Source organism: Felis catus, chromosome C2 (genome assembly GCF_018350175.1).
Source record: "Felis catus isolate Fca126 chromosome C2, F.catus_Fca126_mat1.0, whole genome shotgun sequence".
NCBI classification, from domain to species: domain Eukaryota; kingdom Metazoa; phylum Chordata; class Mammalia; order Carnivora; family Felidae; genus Felis; species Felis catus.
In genome coordinates this window covers 75,541,042-75,555,420 of record NC_058376.1, presented here as the reverse complement: position 1 = coordinate 75,555,420, position 14,379 = coordinate 75,541,042, and the positions used below count along the sequence as shown (strand labels likewise).

At 39.6% G+C, this 14,379-nt stretch overlaps 1 protein-coding gene and 1 non-coding gene across 2 annotated transcripts in view; both read right to left on the bottom strand.

Moving 5' to 3' along the window:
• The window catches only part of FGF12 (fibroblast growth factor 12), a 560,445-nt gene that overhangs the window by 497,194 nt on the left and 48,872 nt on the right, over positions 1-14,379 (bottom strand). The gene's annotated exons all lie outside the window — the stretch shown is intronic.
• Positions 13,442-13,525, bottom strand: TRNAQ-UUG. Its single transcript is given in 2 exon segments — positions 13,442-13,478; positions 13,490-13,525. It is a non-coding gene; the product is annotated as a tRNA-Gln (tRNA).

The following is a 14,379-nucleotide window of genomic DNA, read 5'->3' as shown; positions in this document are numbered from 1 at the left end:
ATTAAACCAGAATGAATAAATAAATAAAACTCTTTTCCTTCCAGTATCCATTCCTCATGTTGGACCTCTTAAGTAATGGTGCCATGCTGACTTTATAAATGCTGATGGTTTCATAACAAATACGTGAAGAATGACAGGATTTTGCCACTGCATAGACAAAGCATAAGGTATGCCACTTGTGGATTTTAGATTTAGAAGTGGGCACAAAGGAAGTGTTTTGTGGAAGTCTGGGGGCAGGGGGTAAGTAAGAGGGTGAGGGGTAAATCTAGGTTATCTGGTTGTGTTTCCTAGGTCCTCCTTCATTAGTATTAATGGGTAATACACTGTCGCAATATCACACAGGAGAGAAGAATTCTTTTTGAGGTAATTGATTGCTACCAGGATATTTTTAGAAAATAGTTTCCTTGTTACCAAGAATGAATAAAATCCGATCTAGATCTAAATAATAAAATCAACACCAGCAGCCCAACAGCATTTTGAATGTTTTCAATGCTTTGAAACAATATATTTCATTTAAGCCTCAAAATACCTCCATCCTACTCTAGTGTCTTGACATAGGTGGGTATTCAATACACATCTGAGAAAGGACAAGACAAATAATAGGAAGGCTAAAGATTATTAGCACCATTTTATAAGTGGAAAATGGAGGAGCATATGGGTGGCTCGGTCAGTTAGGTGGCTAGCTTTGGCTCAGGTCATAATCTCGTGGTTTGTGAGTTAAAGCCCCGTATCAGGCTCTGTGCTGACAACTCAGAGCCTGGAGCCTGCTTCACATTCAGTCTCTGTCTTTTTCTGCCCTTCCTCCACCCTGTCCCTAATAGAAATAAACATTTAAAAACATTATAAGTGGAAAATGAAACCTTAGAGTAACGGAGCCAGGAAATGACCAAGTTGGAGTAGAATAGAGAATTGTTGAACACAGTCCATTCTTTCTCCCATACCTTACTTACTACATCACAGTTTAACAGACCTGAATACTACATCTCCCCTTGTATGTCAGAACTGTTCATGATTTTCATATATACTAAAGAAATGGTATCCTGACAATGTTTCACTGATACACTCTAGCTGTCTATAAAAATCCACGGCTTATTAGCCATTTCTAACAAATCAGTGGAGGAAAAAACTAATTGTCAACTGAACTGATTGACCATATCTTTCACTTTTCAGAGTAATGTTATATTTTTCCACTTCATTCCCTGGAGCAATGATAAAAAGTCCTTCCAGCTCTGTACTTAAGCACAAAGAGACCATGTTAGGAATAATAACTCAGTATTAATATGATAAGAAATCTCTGCTATGCAGAATACGAAACATCTTATTGAAGTCTTACTGCATGCGTAGGGTATATAACATCTGATATGAATTCCTCTCAAAATTCTCTGTATGACAGAGATGAAAGCTGCCTGAGCATTATCTATTTCACTTCCTCCTTAGTAACACAGTTTCTATATCATTGGCAGCAGCAATGTGCCCACCTACATATCCCAACTGCCCCTTTGTAGACAGGTTTTAAATTTTAAACAAAACCATTTTAAGAGAGACATAGGAGAAAAAGAAAGTATTCTTTCGGCAGGCCTTCTTTTTGCCCTTCTCTTTCCCCATCTCTCTGCCTGAAACTCAAATGTGATGGTTGGAGCTACAATAGATGGACATCTTTTGACCATGAAGCAACCTTGAGAATGAAAGTGACACAATAGGAATGGCAGAGCAGAAGGATGGAGGAAAACTGAGAGGCTGATGATATCATAATACCAATCATACCAGCTTTAGGATGTTTACCCCTTGACTTCGACATTAAGAGAAAATTAATTCCATTTCATTTAAGTCACTATAATTTCAGATCTCTTGCTACTGGTATTCACCCATGGAATCATAACTGATGAATCCCCCAAATGTAGACAGAATAGAGAGCCAGAAAAATTTGATTATGACTGCATTTTAGAATGAAAGACTGAGTAAGAGATAGACCAGTGTTCCACACTAATGTGGGCTAAAAGAAGCAGATAATTTTCCCTAAATGAGGCAACCAGAAATGGAACTTATCAGGAGTCTGAGTCATGCCAGAAAGAAGATGATGATGTTTGGAGCCCTGCATAATTATGCAGCAGGGGTGGAGAGTGGAGAGGTGAATTAAGGAATGAGGACATTAGAGCAAAGGATTACTGGAGCTAGTGGGAAAGGCATACTGTTTGGAACTGGTGGGGCTAACACCACCTACCTCCAGAGACAGGGAACCAGAAAAGAAATGTTGCACATCAGATAAGAAATTCCCTTTTCCAAGTGGGTCAAAAAAATTTTTTTCTTTCCCTTGCAATATCTGGCACAGGACCTAAAAGTAGGGGGCTGGGGGGTACATGTTCATTAAATGTATGTTGATTGATTTAAAGCCATCCAGAAAATCAGTAATTGAAGTTCACCTGGGAGCATTATTCTCAAAAAACTCCATAAGACACACTGTTCCACTCCAAGACTTTCTCTCTCTTCTTTAATTGTCACTGAAGAACATCTAAATTATAAAGGAAATGATACACATCTTGGTAATTGCAATAAAGCAGATACATGTCACCAAAGCCTCAGCACAAAAGGAACAAGAATTTAAAAACACTCGGTATTTATCTGCAACTGCAGTTTAAAACTCTATGCTTTATACTTATACATCTGTTTCTCTAGTAAAGTAGTTCTTAGCCAAGGTGGTTTTGCCCTGTAGGTGCATTTGACAATGACTCTTGAGCCCCTTTGGGTTGTCACAAGTGGGGTGGGGGAAGGTACTACTGGCATCTAGCGGGCAGAGACTGGGGATGCCACTCCCCAGCCATCCTACAATGCACAGGGCAACTCCCACCCCAACAAAGAATTATCCTTCCCCAAATCCAGTAACCGCACGAACTACTTCAAGGTTATGGTGTAGTCTCCCCAGTGCTGATGTATTTAGCTCATGTAATATTTTTCAGAGAAGACACCTTATTTTTCAACAAGAAGACACCTAACCTAAGGGTAGAATCATAAAAACATAATGTATGGTCTGTATTGGTAGTACTCAGTTCCATTATATGTCCTTGTTCACAGAAGGCTGGAAATAAATAATAGCCAAAATTTTTAAATACAAATTTTTGGGGAGGCATAATGCAAAAAAAAAAAAAAAAAAAAAAAAAAAAAACTTCAGAAAAAAAATCTCATTGAATCTATGGAACACTCCTGAGGGATAAATGTTATTACAATCATTTTACAGAAGAGAACTCTATCTAAAGCTATGAGTGATAAAATCTCATGCCCAAGGTCACAGAACTTATAAATAACAAAGGATCCCAGTGCATACCAACCACAGGAAGCTAAATGTATAATCATGAAATGGTTGCTATTCTGGATACCAATGTTCTCTAGTGAGTTGAGAGGGTTTTTTCCCCACATTTAAGTTCACAAAAACGTTGACTTACTTGCACAGAATGCTTCTTGAAATGCACTGTACATTTCTGCTCTTTATTAGGCACACTATATTGAACATAGTTTAATCCTCTCTTGACATGTCAGGATGGTTACGATGAATACCCACACTACCCTGTACTGCTGTGTCCTCTGGATCTAATGAAATGTACAGGGTTTCCTGTCTCCTCACTTGATTGGACCCAATACTTTTAGAGTTTTTCTGCCTGGTTTTTATCATTTTTCTTTCTCTGCCTCTTCTAGCCGACTCATAACTGCCTCTTTTAACTATAGCTGGTGTGCCTGCTTTCAGGTGCATCTCATCTTCTATGGATGAAAAGATAGATCGCTACCTCTACTAGAACCATATCTACAGTTAAAATAATAAAATCTGAAAAGAATCTCCCAGGGCGCCTGGGTGGCTCGGTCGGATGGGCGTCCGACTTCGGCTCAGGTCATGATCTCACAGTCCTGAGTTCGAGCCCCGCGTCGGGCTCTGTGCTGACAGCTCAGAGCCTGGAGCCTGCTTCAGATTCTGTGTCTCCCTCTCTCTCTGCTCCTCCCCAGTTCATGCTCTGTCTCTCTCTGTCTCAAAAATAAATAAAAGTTAAAAAAATTAAAAAAAAAAAAGTGAAAAGAATCTCCCAAAGTGTGTGTATGCGTGGGAGGCAAGGAGGGAAGAGGGACTGAGAACAGGTAAGCTTCAAGGTATCATCTTTATCTCTTCTAAATTCCTTTTAGCTTTATTTCCTAGTTTCCAGCTGGGCTCCAACCACCTGAATTTGTTGTATCTGTTATCTTCAGACTCATGAGGTATTACAATAATGGACATTTTAATCATTGTAATTTAGAAAATCCTACCTTTGGCTGTATTATATGCAATGCTTCTACACACTAAGTATTAGTCTGCTAACACTTAAACACCAAATTCATCAATAGACACACATTTCATAGCCAAACAATGCTTTAAGTTTTTATACATGCAGCTCCTACTTTTAATTTGAAAAATTATCAAAATACTAATAAAATTCTCAAAACAAATAAAGGAGCAAGAGAATATGAAGTTTCAATGGTTGTTTTACTCTGGGGAAACTTTTTTTTCTCCAACAAGGCCCACAACACCACTGGGGCTTTTTTTCACTCCACCATTACTCTTTTGGAGAATGGAAAGAACCCTTATCAGCACTTTGCAACCACAGATGCAAACTAGAGGTGCCGTGAGGTTTAACCAGGACAAAATACAATCAGACATATCAATGATTCTTGAAGATTGAAAAAAAAAAAAAAAACCAAAAACCATGACAAATCTACTAGATAATCAGTCCATTGTTTTTAAAAAATATCACATTTTAAAAAATTTCCTGTATCAACAAAATAGCTGGTACACTGGGCTGATGCTCTGTCAGGCTGAAAGCTGGTTCTGAAACTGCCAATGGCCAGGTACCCAGAATTTGGCATGTAAGAGTGCTGCATTGCCTCTATGGCTCGCCACTCGCCTCTGTCAACTCAACATCAGCTGCTGGTTTGCAAGAACATTCCCTTGGGTACCCAAATGCTGCTACCAGCAGTTTTATAACATTCTTCCATGGTTTTGTGAAGCTGAGCAAGCTGGATCTTCATGGAGAACAGAGCAAAACAGAGTTCGGAGTATGTTAACTAGTGAAAATTTTAGAGTGCATTAGCTTTGCCCTAGGAAGCAGGGCATTTGGTTTATTTGGAAAATAAAGGGTTAGCTTGAGAAGAGATAGGAATTCTGCTTTTCTCTTAAATCATGGTTTAATGTAACTTAATTTTCCAATGAAAATAATTTATTTCTCCAGTGGGAGATTTAGTATGAAATTACCACCGCAGTTAAGATGATCAAAAAACTCATTGGCTACCTTTCAAAATAGTTATCCAATTAGGGGCTGATGATACAGTGATTGAAAAGGTGGCTGTATTTTCCCTTGAAATCTTAATAGGTCTCTGCACTTGCCCTTAGGAACCATAATTTAGTACATTCTAAAAGCCCAGGTGCTAGGCTTTTTGCAAAGTGCTTAGGATGCACAGATAAGTCACACTTGGCCCTTGTCTTCCAGGGATTGGTAGTCTAGCCAGGATGGGGGCCTGCTTCCCCATGTGCCTTGAGCAAACCACAGGAAGGACAAATTAGATTTGAAAATCACCAAAAGATTGTAGATTCAGCTGCTGACACTACATTTCCACTTATACAAAAACACGAACTAAGGAATGGATGCCTTCTCTTCTAAAAGGGCTCCAGGAAGTTATAGATACAGAAGGTAAGTCTGGTGACACATTAATGAGATATCACAAGGAATTAAGTGTTGATATTTATGGCACTTAATTTTCTCTCTCCATATTTGTGTATTAAAATACAAACACACACACAGACACACACACACACACACACACACACACACAAAACACAAAAAATATGACCTGACATCACAATAACAATAGAAACTAATAATATCTAGCAACAATTTTTCAGCATCTGGGAGCAATTGATACTCATCTGTATGACACAGGCATGTGGCCTCATCCCCAACTGACGTGTCTACATGGAGCTTGAAAATGAGCAGAGGCCCTGACTACCTCCTACTGTGTACCCTCATTTCACAAGTGCACAAATCAGAAATATGACATCCACCTCTCCACACATACAACAAGGAAATGGTTTGCTATGCCATCCAAGATGATTTCCTCTCTCCTCTGATGGCTAATCCTTTCCTCATACAGCATGAGTGGGGTCCCTGACATGAGAATTTTAAGGCAGTAATGCTCCATGGTACAGAAAGGCCAAGGAGGAAGGAATGTAAAGTTGATGGTGGGTACTGGGGAAGATAGGAGGAATCTTGACAGTTGTATACTCTGTTTCTGGAGAAATAGGAGCTAGAAACTGTTTCAGATAACTCAAGGGGAAAAAAAAGTTAACTTTTATAGCCAAAGGACAGGCTGTGATGGTTAGTTTTGTGTGTCTGCTTGACTGGGCTAAGGGATTCCCAGACACCTGGCAAAACTGATAGCTGGCTGTGTCTATGAGAGAGTTTCTGGAAGAGACTGGCATTTGAATAATTAGATTGAGCAATGTAGATGGTTATCATCCAATCCTTAGAGGGCCTGAATGTAACAAAAAGGCAAAAGAGTGAATTTGCTCTTTGCTTGAGTTGAGACATCCATCCTCTCCTCCAACAATGTGGCTCCAGGTTCTCAGGCCTTCAGACTCAGACTGGATCACACCCAGCTCTAATCACAGGACTTCTTGGCCTCCATAATCATGTCAGCCAATATAGATCCTATTGGTTCTGTGTATCTGGAAAACCCTGACTAATATTTGTGCATTGGAAGTGGAAGATCCTTTCTTATTTAGGCAGAGCCTTACTAATTGATCTCTTAAAAATTACTGAGCAGTTTTGCACATCAAAAAGCCTCTAACATAATTCCTAAGAGACAGAATCTGTCGTATTCACATGGAAATTATTAAGGGATAAGAGAGAACATGGGAGCTTACATTTTTGGAAAGCCTAGTCTTGGACCCAAGCTCAAAGAGAACAAAAACAAAAACAAAAACAGCACAGGTGGGACCCATACTGTAAAACTGGACACTCTGAAGGTACAGAAAACCAGAATTAAAAAAAGAAAAAAGAAAAAAACCTGGGAATATCTGCTCTGTGTTTTCAGATAAATACGTGAAGTAATGGGCTTGCTAGAATAAGGGATGATTGATGAGATTAAAAGATATCTTAGAGACATTCAGTCTGAAATTATTAAGGAAGCTGGCTGAGAATAGAAAAGAAGCAAAAGCCAAATTAATTCCACACTGGAAATGGAAAAGAATGGAACTGGCACTATAAAAAATTAAATCATTGATTAAAGAAGAAATTCTGCCTTAAGTCAGGAAAATATGAAAAGTTATGAAGAGAAGATAATAAATACAAAGGCTATAGATTTATCTCTACAAATAATTTGTATCCCTAAAGAACGAGTCTTGTCTAATGGAATAGAAGCAACAATCAATTAAATAAAGGAAACAGTTCCTGAGTTGAAGACCAACCAGAGTTGCGATTATCATGTTCCAGACAAAATGTAATCAATCTGGCAAAGAAAACAATGGCTGACATTGAAGGAGCCTCCTGCTATCCAGAACCAACAGGAGCCAGGCCCAGGAATTCCTCGGGTCCTCTGCCTTCAAGCCAGACAGATCCAGTTCAAATCATGGCTTTACAACTTTACAAACTGTATGAATATGGGAAAGTGACTTCACATCAAGCTTGCCCCATTTGATGTCTACAACTTAACACTGAGTAGTAAAAATGCTACTTCAAAACATTTTCTCACCCCAACACATCCCCATCCCTACTGATAAATCCATTTTGCTAATCTCCCAGGGCATCTGACTCAGTCTGAGTAGGCTTCCTCATTCCTCACTCCATATTCCACAGCTTCTTTCCACCAGACCTGGATGAATCTGGAAGGAATGGTATAAAGGAAGGAAAGGAAAGATCAGAGAAAGAAGGAAGAAGCGCCAAGGTCATCCTCCTGGGAACAGTAGCAACTGTCCTCAAAAGAAAATCACAATTAACTTTTAATAAAATATTCCCAAAGGAATGTTACCTTCATCCTCCAGAGGTGATATCTTATTATAAAAGAAGCTTTGCCTGGATACTCCAAGCATTCCCCCTGTTAGCTTATTTCTGCCATTCATTTTCATTACAAATTCATTTTCATAAATCTGAATTGCCATAAAATCCAAATTAATAGCCTCCAATAACTCCAATAACTACAGTAGCCATCACATTAATTAACTCTGTACAATGATCTTTCCCACAGACTTACCTGAAAGCTACCTAGCTGAAAGTATTGCCCATTCCTTTTCTATTAGGCAGACTGATTTTCTAGGCTTTTATTTTCTAGAGCAGGATGACTTGGGTCCCCCACAAAGAGGAGACTTGGTGTGCTCAGACTCTCTTAAACTCTATCCATGTCTGTATAGATTCGATGCCAAAAGCTGGGATTTACACAAATAATCCTCCTTCTCCTTTGTCCCCAAGTATCATTTTCATTAGAAATTAGGATCAAACCTTTAAAGTAAACTTTTTCTTTTTTAAAAAAATGTTTATTTGTTTATTTTGAGAGAGAGAGAGAGAGAGAAAGAGAGAGAGAGAGAGAGAGAGAGAGAGAGAGAGAGAGAATTCCAAGCAGGCTCCACGCTGTCAGCATAGAGCCTGATGTGGGTCTCACACCCACAAACCATGAGATCATGATGTGAGCTGAAACCAAGAGTCAGATGATTAAATGACTGAGCCACCCAGGCACCCGTACAGTAAACTTTTTCTACCAATGTTTTCCCTTATCCCATTTTATAGTCACAGTTTTATCTACTACTTGAAGTAGTAAGTCATAATTACAGCTTTTAATTATGTGGTCTCCACAAATACATAAATACTTATCTGTTTAGTACATTTTATCTCCAAAGATCCTTAGGAGACCTGGTTGTCAAGAAACCTATCTGCTCCAGATTTTTCTACCAAATAACTAGACTAGAGGCAAACCTCTTTCAAGGCTTGAAGTAATAAAGCTAACTGGTGAAGGAGACAGTGCCAGAGTGCCGGTTTTCATCCAATGTGCTTTCCAGGCATGCCATATACAATACAGGAGCATGCCTTGGAAAGGTTGAGGACAGAGAAAGCAATCAAGTAAGGTAATCTGTGTGAAAGTACTTAGTAAACACAGTTACTAATACGATTATATGCAGCAGGGCATGGGGGTAGGGTCTATACAATGAAAAGGGCCCTGGATTTAGAATTGGAAGACCTGATCATAACTGTAGCTTAGGAAATGTCATATCACCACTTCAAGAATCAATTTTCCTAAATGTCCTATAGGTCAAGAGTAATCTTTTTGTCAGAGTGCCTACTACTGAGTGCAGCACATAGTAGGCTCTCAAGAAATTAAGTCCAAGGCTGACAGGTGGCTAGTTCTCTGGTCCTTCACAGGCAGCACAACTGGCTTCCTTTGAAGCCCATAAAGTCTTAGGCAACAGAGTACCCTCAGCCAAACACACTGGTCCAATCCCATTGGCCCCTGCCTGGCCAGCTCCCTGAAGGTAGCCTTTCAGCAATATATAGTCTTCCTGATGGAGCGGGCTCTCATGTCAGAGAAGTCACTTAAAAACTAAATCATTATTATAAAACATAAAGAAACATATTCAAGCTATCAGAATATTAAACAGGTTCTGACTCCTATTCAGCATCGTTTTACCCTCTCACTGTGGTTTCCTTCCAGCTGCAATCAATATACATTTTGGCAGAAGAGATGCTAAAGAAAAAACCTTCCAGTTTGTTTCCAAGGATTTCATTTTCCCCTGTACACATAGATCCTACAATAGTGGTAGCAACAACCACTTTTTCTGTGCTCTGTATTAATTGACCTAGCATTGCACTTGCATTATATAACCCAATTACATAGACTGACATGTAACCCAACCCCCCACATTAGAGGGTCAGAATGGTCACGTGAGCTGCTCCAAGTCCTGCCACTAATGGGTGATAGAGCAAACCCCAGGTATATGAATATGGAGACAAACATGCTTAACAGCACACTGTCTGCCTCCACTTTTTTCAAGATATGTGGAAAAGGAGGTAGCTAGAATTTTGAAGTTAACTCAATGTCCTTCTCATTGAAATATACCTTAATAATTCATTTTGTGCCAACCAAATCAATCCATCGTGAGATATTAAAAAGGTATCTTTATAATAAGATGAAGAGATTGTATAACCCCAATGAAATCAGTGTGCTTTAAATTAGACCAGGAGTGCCAATGGAGTAGCACTGAATGTGAGCACTTCCTGTTTTAAACAAGCGATAGACTTGCCAAGTGGTTATCTTGGCACTGGGCTAGCAGTAGTGAACAGAAAAGACATGATCCCTCCTCACAAGGACCTCACAGTCTAGCCAGGAGTTAAATAAATCACATACAGACACTATTTAAATATAGGATTATAAATCTTGATTAGTTTTACCAAATAAATGCAGCGGTGTGTGTGTGACATAATTTAGTTTCAGAATAAGGGAAGACAGAGAGACAGACAGATGGGTGGATGATACATCTCACTCTGGTGGAGTGTGAAAAATTGATTGAATAGGCATGAAAACAAGACAGAAGGCAAACACATTGAACATACAAACTAGCAGAAATGAATAAATTGCAAAAAGTACCACAAGTGCTAAAGAGACGTGGATGCATTTGGAGATGGGTGGGGTTAAGGCAAAGGTAGTAACTTGGAGCCTGTGTCTGGAGAGAAAAAGTTATCTCTCAACTGAATGCACAAGTCTTGCCAGGGGTTGAATTTAAAATAAAACATCTATTAGAAATGCAGGAATTTCCGGTGCCTTGGTGGCTCAGTCAGTTGAGCGTCCGACTTTGGTTCAGGTCATGATCTCACGGTTTGTGGTTTTGAGCGGTTTGTGGGTTCGAGACTCTGTGCTGACAGCTCAGAGCCTGGAGCCTGCTTGGGATTCTGTTTCTGTCTCTGTCTCTGTCTCTGTCTCTCTCTCTCTGCCCCTCCCCTGCTCACACTCTGTCTGTCTCTCAAAAATAACCATTAAAAAAAATTTAGAAATGCAGGAATTCACAGCATCGGTTTCAACATCAAGTAGTAATTATATCTTCACTTGTTATCAATTTTCTGTTAGACTTTGGAAAATGGAAGGTAGGTAGGTTTTTACAGATTCATTGAATAGTATGTGCTAAACAAAACAGCTTCTAAAGAATCCTGAAAACAATGAAATGTTTAGTTTTTTATCTTGGCATTTTCATCCTCTCATCTTTTGCTTAGGCATGCTACTTTTTTTTAATCTGTAATTTTTAAAACCCTAAAAATAAATCCTGCACTTTTTTAGCAAAGCTGAAATTGCAAGATAACAGCAGATGATCTAAAATAACCTGATCTGGTCACAAACATAGCCCATATCTAACAATTTCCCCTCTATATGTCTGCGATAGGAAGGGTTCTGTAGAGTATAAATGGCTGTAGCATACATAAGGCTCTGTCTGGTTCACCCATCCATTAGCTGCCACCTTCTGTGATCGTCTGAAAGTTAACTCAAGCCAGTGGCATCAGTCAAGAGTTTCGGCATATTGTACTGAAATGGCAAGTGATCTAATAGATGATCTAACACAAAGGATAATATATTAGGATATAGCTACAGGAAGATAAACCTAGTTCTAAAAATAATATAAGCAGAGTAAATGGACTAGAGTTCCCAGGTGGAGGTTTACTGATTGTGCATTACTTTGACTCACAAAACTGCTAGGGCACTAAATAAATATTTATTGTGTTTCCCACCTTAAAGGCATCTGCAGTCTAGTACACCAATGAATATGGTTAGAGTGTTATTAGTGCTATCATGGACATATATACAGAGTATAATGGGGGCCGAAAGGAAGTTTCATTCAATTCTCCGTGAGACTCAGAGAATAGCTTAACAGAGGTGATAGACATTGAGTTCTGAAGATGAGCAGACGTTTGCCAGGTGGAGGGAGGATGTGTGAAATGGGAGGGAGAACTGGGTTGAGCTGTGTCAAATGTATGACATTTGGCTAGCTAGACTCTATATGGTTATCTCAGATAGGGCCTCAATGAGATCTATTTCACTTGCCAGCTGTCATCTTCATCCTAGCATGAACACTGCAATATCATGAGTGTGAAAGTCAGTTTTGAACAAATAAATGGAGGGCATGGAAATGATAGGAGGGAAGGGAACAGTTTAACATATGAAGTGCAAGAATCTAGACTACCCTACAGAGCTTCCAAGAAGATGGTAGGAAAACACCAAGAAGGTTGTAGGAGAGTGATGTGATTATTTTTGTGCTTCAAAAAAAAATCTCTTTGGTTGGGGAGTAGATGTACTGGAGGGGACAGAAGTGGAGGTTCAGAGAAGAGATGAAGAGTTAAGAGACCTCGTAGAGATTATACTCTCTGTTTGTTATTGTGTCTGGGTTGGGAAAAAAGGACCCAAAGCAGTCAATTATTAAAGACAAAAAGATTGTGGGGCTTTCTATGGAAATGTCATAAATTGCTTATATTCTGTAGCCACCAGTTTCCCAGCTGTCAGAAGCTAACCCAATGCACAGTAGAGGCTCTGGATGAGTAGGTAGAAATGTTCATCATCACTTATCAGCTGTGTGACTTGGAGCCAATTAGGCTATTTAGCCTTTTCCCTTACTGAAAGATAGGCATAAGATACCCTCCCTGGTCCTTTGCACCCTTTCTACAAAGGCCACAGGAGGGATGAATGGGATAGCCCTTTAGAGACTAGAAATACTCTAGTTAGGTGAGAAGCTGAAGGCTGCTGTGAAGTGAAGGCATTCAGCAAAGCATCTCGTGATTCTTGGCCAACAAAAAAAAAAAGGAAAATTCCAGGACTATGTAAGAAATCTGAAGCTATATAAGCCCACATCCAGTGCTATAATGTCATGTGATTTTAAGTTAAAGGAAGATAACTTTCATTATAAACTGGACTAAAATAAAATTATGAACCCTTAGGTTGCCCTAGAAAGGAACTCATATAGACAAATTCTTTTATTTCCCCAATGAAGAAACTGGGACCTAGGAAGAGAGCTTGGCTTACTCAATGTTACAGCAACTTAATGGCCAAGCCAGGACTAGAATTGACCTTTCTTGACATCCAGTCCAATAGTCTTCTATAATAAGCTGCATGAGTGATCATGATGGGAAACATGGAGGTTTTCTGTGTTCCATAGAGCCCTACAATGGTGTGCAAAGGGCTTGAGCTAGGGTGGGAGATGATAAAGAACAACCCTCTCCAACACCTCCCAGCCCAACTGCTTTGAGAAAACTCTTGGTTTGTTTTTAATATTTATTTATTTTTGAGAGAGAGAGAGAGAGAGAGAGAGAGAGAGAGAGAGTCAGAGCATGAGCGGGGGAGGAGCAGAGAGAGAGAGAAGGAGACACAGAATCCGAAGCAGGCTCCAGGCTCTGAGCTGTCAACACAGAGCCCGAGGTGGGACTCGAACCCACAAGCCATAAGATCATGACCTGAGCCAAAGTCAGACACTTAACCACTGAGCCACCCAGGCATCCTTGGATTTTTTAATAAAAGTATTAAAAAATAAGGTTTTCATGCTGCCAAAAAGAAAAAGGAAATCACTATAGTGTCAAAACATTGTTTTTTTTTCAGCTTGATACAAATAAACCTGAAAATTCCAAGTCAATGAACACATACTAAAATTGTCACTCAAAGCTTGCACTCATGTCTATTTACCTCAAAATCCTGCATACATATCATCAAGCAGCTTGGAAGGTGCATACAGCTTTTCTCCATGACTAATCATCACATGTTACCATTCAAGCACAAGAGGACAGATCAGTGAGAAGGCATGGTTATTTACCAAACTGTTGAAGTGATAACACAAACAGACTTCTTTAAAAGAAATAGAGCATGGGAGAAGACTGTGTGGGCTTCTTTTAGTCCCCTTTATTCACCAATTTGCTTGAATTTCCATAAATGTTTCAGTTGCCGAGCTTCTGTGCTGCCAAGGAATCCATCTAGGCCATAGAAGCATGCAGCTCAGGCACAAAGATGAAGTTTAGGTCCCTTGGCACTTGGCACTAACAAGAAGAATTAGAAGTATTCTACAAGATAAAGGGTTGGCCCTGATCCACTGAGTCCCCTCACCCTGTCTCCCCCTCTCACCTCCATTTCTGAACACAGTTCATGAGCTTCTCCCATGTGTCAGATTCTGGGCAAAGCACACTGGGAGATACAGAAAAAAATAAGGCATAGATTAGAGCACAATATAAAAGGCAATAAGAGCATGCTTAGAGGTGCAGGTGTCATGCTTTAGCATAATGAGTGATCACTTCAAGGTGAAGGCTCTGGCTAGGCAAAGGTGATGTTTGAACCAAGCCTTGGTAGGAAACTGAGGATCCA